Source organism: Protopterus annectens, chromosome 1.part1 (assembly GCF_019279795.1).
Source record: "Protopterus annectens isolate FY-2018-M chromosome 1.part1, PAN1.0, whole genome shotgun sequence".
Classification (NCBI taxonomy): Eukaryota; Metazoa; Chordata; order Ceratodontiformes; family Protopteridae; genus Protopterus; species Protopterus annectens.
This window is the reverse complement of record NC_056726.1, coordinates 460,041,788-460,048,469: the sequence shown is the minus strand read 5'-3', so window position 1 is coordinate 460,048,469 and position 6,682 is coordinate 460,041,788.

Here is a 6,682-nt window from a genome sequence, read left to right as displayed (position 1 = left end):
TAAAAGTTAACAATTGTCTTACCTGTGGGAAGCAAATACCTCATAAAGATTTTCATTCTTACTACATTCCTTGCATAGGCACAGACCACGACGTCCCTCGCTGTCGGTTTTGTGCCTTATTCAATCCCCGAACTATTCGTCGTTGGTCTATTTTCGTAGAAAATTATTTTGGTACTCTAACTATCCAGAAAAGGCTTCAGTAAGCCATCCGACTACCGATATTCCGAAAAAACTTAAGGATAAAGACAGAGACAGACTGCATAGGTCCAAAACTGCTGACGATGCTTCCGTTAAGCTAGTCGCCAGTTCGCCAGTACTCAGTGAGACGCTTTCGCAGCCCCCGATACCCGCTACTTTAGATTCGCAAGCCTCTACTGAGACCCATTCGGATGCCGCAAGATGCTTCTTCGACTATGGAACCTGCGGATGTCTCTACCTTGGATGGGTCCGGAGCCACTGTGCAGGCACTGGCTTCTGAGGGTGTATTCAGGCCTACAGTTTTGCATTTTAAACTGATGCCATCTCCTTCATCAAGGCCAAAAACTCGACTCACGCCTAGAAAACCGACCTCCAAACCACATGGTCAGGCCCATATGCCTAAAAAACAAATGCTTAGAATGGCTGAAGACCTTATTACTTTAATTAGGGGAAGCCAGCCTTCCCCCCTAAGAGACCTAGAACTGATTTTCCTTCTGATTCTTATGATCAGGATTCTGAAATTTCTGTTTCTTCTGATTACCAGGATTTGCTTTTATCTACCTATGAGGATTCTGATGCAGAGGATTCCATTCCCTCTGCTTCTCCTACAGATGATTATTCTTTCGGTGAAACCTCGCCCACTCTTAGGGAGCATTTCCGCTGGGAAAGCCGGGATTACTCTGACTCCAAAAAGAGGCTTGGGGAATTCTTACTCCTCCCTCAACACAGGCCTTCAGCTATCCCTCCTGTTCTGGAGATTGTAGATGATGCCTTTTTGGAATCTAACCTGAGCCCAGACACTTTACCTCCAGCTCCCAGAAAAACTGACTGGTATTACAGAGTACCTGACTCTCACAAGTTCCTCTTCAAGAGTCCTACTGCGGATCCAGACACCATTTCCCAAAGATCAAAGGGCATCAAGGCTACTGCTGCCAAAAACCCTTCCCCCTCTGATAGTGAATGTCCTTCAAGGATGCATCTGCAGTCCTTACAAATGGGTTGTCCTGTCGTCAGGCAGCCCTTCGGTCGGCCGGATTCCAAAGTCTGGGTCTGGCCTCGGCTGGTGTCGCACTTCACCCGACGTCATTGCGGCAGTTATTCGGGTATAAAGGCATCAGCCGACGCCATTTTCCTCAGTCTTTCTTGCCGTGGCCCGAAGCAGAAGCTGTTCGCAAGTGCCGGTCAGTCAGATCCAGAGATTACTACTACCGAATACTACTTCAAAGACTTCTATAAAGCTAAGTACCCCGTTGGGGACTCTTTCTTGCCTCAGCCGATGTCAGAGAAAGTTAATAACTGTTTATCTTGTGGGAAACAAATACCTCATAAAGATTTCCACTCCTATTGCATACATTGTTTAGGCCCAGACCACGACGTAGCAGCTTGTCTAGCCTGTGCTTCTTTAACCGCGGACGCTTAGACGCCGCCGGACTTTGCTGGACAGATTTTGGCTCGATTTTGCCTACATTATGCCGCCGGATCCTCCGACACGCAAATAACTAAAAGCAAAGAAAGGACCGACACTCGCGGTCCGCGGTTTCAGCTGAAACCGCGGCCAAGCAATCCACGAGTGTCTCGGTTTCGGCCGAAACCGAGCAAGCAGTTCTTTCTTCAGCCGATAACTTGCCTTCTACCGAGGCCTCTTCTATTCTGGTAGAAACGGCTTCTGAAATCCAGCCTTCTGTTGTGATTTCACAGGATTTATCAGACACCATTCCACTAGATATTTCTACTCCTGCACGTGGAGCTGCTAGGCCTCCTCCAGCTATGTCTATTAAGGCCTTTGCCAGGGCTAAAGCAGCCAAAACTTCCAAACCTGTGCCTGCCAAGCCCCCCCTCACAGGCCCAGCACCAGCTCCCATATGCTTTCTTTGGCACAGGATCTCATCACTTTAATCCGTGGATCCCAGCCTCATCCAGACAGGGCCTCTCTCCCTCCTCCAGAAAAGAGGCCTAGAGCAGAGCCCCCTGAGCCAGTAGCCACAGATGATTCTTCTGATGATTCAGAACATTCAGATCCTCCTGAGGCTTCTTATTCTCCTTACGAAGACTCCGATGCTGAGGAGTCCATCCCTTCAGCCTCTCCTCCTGAGGAATTTTCCTTTGGGGAAACCTTGCATGCTATGAGGGAACAATTTCAGTGGCAGGGCCAAGATTTCTCAGACACAAGAAAAAGGCTTAGGACCTTTCTACACTTGCCACAGCATAGGCCTTTAGCTATTCCTCCAGTTCTATCTGTTGTTGATGATGCATTTAATGATGCTTGCACTTCTCCTGATACTTTACCTCTGGCTCCTGCTAAACCAGATAGGTACTACAGGGTCCCGGACACTCATCACCACTTATATAAGGCCCCTTTTGCAGATCCAGACACTATCTCCCAGGGCCCTAAAGCTGTAGCAGCTACTTCTTCTAAAAACCCCCTCCCCTCTGAAAGGGAATCCAGGTCCTTAGAGAGATGGGGTAAAAAAGTTTACACCTCTGCTTTGTCAGCTAGAGCTTTGAACTGCCTATTTCATATGATTCAATATCAAGAGTTTATGCTTGACCAGTTGACTAAAATGCTGTCCTCTGAAGAATCTTTAGATAAAAAGTATGTTCAAGAAATGTTACATAACATACAGCAGGTTAGTAACCATTCTTTAAAATGTGGCTGTGATGCACTGGAGGCTTCTTTTAGATCAGCCATGACGGGCACAGTTATCAGGAGGCATGCATGGTTGAAAGAACAGGCATTACCAGACCATGTCAAATCTAAGCTTTTGGATGCACCTATGTACAAGGTCAATTTATTTGGTGCCCCCGCACAGCAGGTTCTGAAAAAGATGGAAGAGAAAGCAAAATCTGTGCAAACAGTAAAAGATTTCTTACAAGTTCAACCTCCAAGGTTTAGCAGGAATTGGCCCTTTCTGGAGTCCTCTAAGGCACAAAGAGGCAGGAATAGGCGCTCTAGAGGCAGAAACCAATCCAGAGGTGCCTACAGGGGTCGCCAGTGGCAGGGTAACAACCAACGAGGCACGGATACAGCCACCACCACCACTACAACTCAATCACAGTGACTTGGCGGTGGCACCGCCTACCAGGGAACAACTAGAAGCACCCTTAGGCGGAAATCTAACCTTATTTTCAAGAAACTGGCACTGCATTACAAGAGAAAAATGGATTTTGCAAACTATAGACCAAGGTTACAGGTTCCATTTCCATACTCTACCAGGAAAGAGAGGAATGCCAAACCTACCACCTACTCAAAGGGCAGAAGCTCTAAAACAAATATCTCAATTATTAAGAATGAGAGCTGTGGAAAAGGTACCATCTATGGAGCAAGGGAAGGGATTTTACTCCAGGCTCTTCCTGGTACCAAGAAAAGAAAACAAATGGAGGCCTATTCTAGATCTGTCCGCTCTAAACACATTCCTCATTGTTCCAAAATTCAAAATGCTGACTCTACAGCAGCTTCTTCCCATGCTGGGCAAGGAGTCTTGGCTGGTAACTCTAGATCTCAAGGAGGCATACCTGCACGTCCCCATAAGACCAATTTGCAGAAGATACCTCAGATTTCTTGCAGGATCAGAGCATTATCAATTCTCAGCATTGCCCTTTGGCTTATCTACTGCCCAGAGTGTTCATGAAATGCCTGGCATCAGTAATCGCTCATTGCAGACTTCAGGGAATTCAAATCTATCCCTACCTGGACGACTGCCTGATACAAGCGGACAACAAAAACAAATTAACAGAAGACTTACAAAGAGTCATCTACCTGCTACAAGCCCTGGGATACACAGTCAATACAAAAAAGTCAAGGCTGATTCCATCCCAAATAATAACTTTTCTGGGTGCAGAACTGGACACATCAAAACAAATGGCATTTCTAACTGCAGAAAAGAAAGAACAACTTCCTCTCTACTTCTTGGCATTAACAAAGCAGAGCCATCTAACTGCAAGAAAAGTGTTACAAGCTCTAGGCTTCATGGCATCCTGCATAATTCTAGTCCCTCATGCCAGGCTTCATATGAGAAAGCTACAGTGGTACCTAAAGAATTTGTGGTCTCAGCACAAGCACAGCCTGGAAACCAAAATTCCAATGATCCCATGCCTGAAGCAAGAGTTCTTATGGTGGGCTCAGGCCTGTCAATCAAACACAGGACTGCCCTTCAGCAAAAGTCATCCAAGACAAACTATCACGACAGATGCCTCAGACCTCGGTTGGGGGGCACACATGATGGACACGTGCATTCAAGGCCTATGGACTCAAGACCAACTGCATCTGCACATAAATCTAAAAGAAATGATGGCAGTAAAATTGGCAATCCAGGCATTCAGACCTCTTCTCCACGAAGGCCAGCTGTTGATAAGGACAGACAACACCACAGTTATGTGGTACATCAACAAACAGGGAGGCACACACTCATACCCCTATGCCGGCTGGCACTAGACCTATGGGATGTGGCTCTGAGTTACAACCTTCAGTTACAGGCAATTTATGTACCAGGGAAGGAAAACATTCTAGCAGACATATTAAGCAGAACTACAACAGATGCCCACGAATGGATGCTGCATCCGGACATCTTCAAAGCCATCACAAGAAAATGGGGATTACCACAAATAGACTTGTTTGCATCCCCATACAATCACCAGTTGAAGAAATTCTGCACAAGGACTTACCACCCACTTGCTTGGAAGGTGGACTCCTATCCTTCAGTTGGAAAAGCCTGACAGCATACGCATTCCCACCACTTCCTTTGATGCACAAGGTGCTTCTCAAGATCAAAGAGGAACGTCCGAGGATCATTCTGATAGCCCCAGACTGGCCAAGACAACATTGGTACCCACTACTGAGGAGCATGTCCCGGGAACAAATATGGAAACTGCCCCTGATCCCATTACTGCTGACACAGAACAACTACAACATTCTGCATCCAAGCCTAAAAACTCTGCAGCTAACTGCCTGGAACATTACATGACAGAAATTAACCCAAATTTATCCCAAAGGGTTAAGGACATAATCCTGGAGGCTCGTAGACCTTCAACAAGAAAGAATTATGCAGCAAAATGGAAAGTATATGTCATCTGGAGTGCTGCAAAAGGGCAAGATGTGACACTGGTGAACATAGCCAACATCCTGGAGTACTTGGCTGAGCTCCACCACACAGGCCTGTCCTATTCCTCCATCAAGATACATGCATCAGCTATTTCAGCACAATACAGCTTGGATCCTCCTGTCTTCTCGCATCCTCTACTCAGACAGTTTCTGAGGGGAATTAAAAATGTAAAACCTCCCAGGAAACCTCCATTGCCAGCATGGGACTTGAACTTTGTGCTAGAAAAACTGACTCTACCTCCTTTCGAGCCAGCAGCTACAGCAGACTTGCAATACTTATCCTGGAAGACTGCCTTCCTGCTGGCAATAACTTCAGCAAGAAGGGTCTCTGAACTACAAGCATTAATGGCAGTACAACCCTTCCTGATCTTCCATCAAGATAGAGTGTCCATGAGAACAAATCCTACATTTATGCCTAAGGTGGTATCCAGAGTCTCTTTAAATCAGGCTATCCACCTTCCTACATTCTTCCCCAATCCACAGAACAGGGAGGAAAAGCTCTTACATACCTTGGATGTACACAGGCAATTACGCTACTACCTGGACAGGACAAAAACAATAGAAAACTGACCAGCTTCTGGTAGCTTATGCAACAGGAAAAGAAGGAAAACCAATTTCTAAACAGACAATCTCCAAATGGATAGGAAATTGCATTAGACTTTGTTACTCCTACCATGGAAAGAAAACTCCAGAGAACATCAGGCCTCACTCCACAAGGGCCACAGCCACTACCACAGCTTTCTTACGAGGAGTGGCTACCAAGGACATTATAGAGGCTGCTACTTGGACCTCCGTGCATACATTTGCCAAGCATTATAACTTACCTCTATACTCTAGATCCCGTGCTGGCTTTGCCACTGCTGTTTTGCAAGGGATCCTGACTACACCATAATCTATTCTCATTTCCTCCTCCCCTAGTTTAGCTATGGTATTCTACCCATTTGTAAGGACTGCAGATGCATCCTTGAAGGACATAGTACAGTTTTGTACCTACCATAAATGTAGATGTCCGAGAGGAATGCATCTGCAGTCAGGATTACCCACCCTCCTTCCCCTCTGAGGTACTCCTAGGGTACTTACCAATGGGGGATCTATTATGGTGTATTTGTTTGTATATATGTACATACATGTTTATTTTGTGTGTTTGCTCTCTACTATTTGGAAACTTTGGCATTTATCCAAATTTAGCCTACCAAGAGGGCACCTGGCATCTGGGGCAAGAAACACTGAGGAAAATGGTGTCGGCTGATGCCTTTATACCCGAATAACTGCTGCAATGACGTCGGGTGAAGTGCGACACCAGCCGAGGCCAGACCCGGACTTTGGAATCCGGCCGACCGAAGGGCTGCCTGACGACAGGACAACCCATTTGTAAGGACTGCAGAT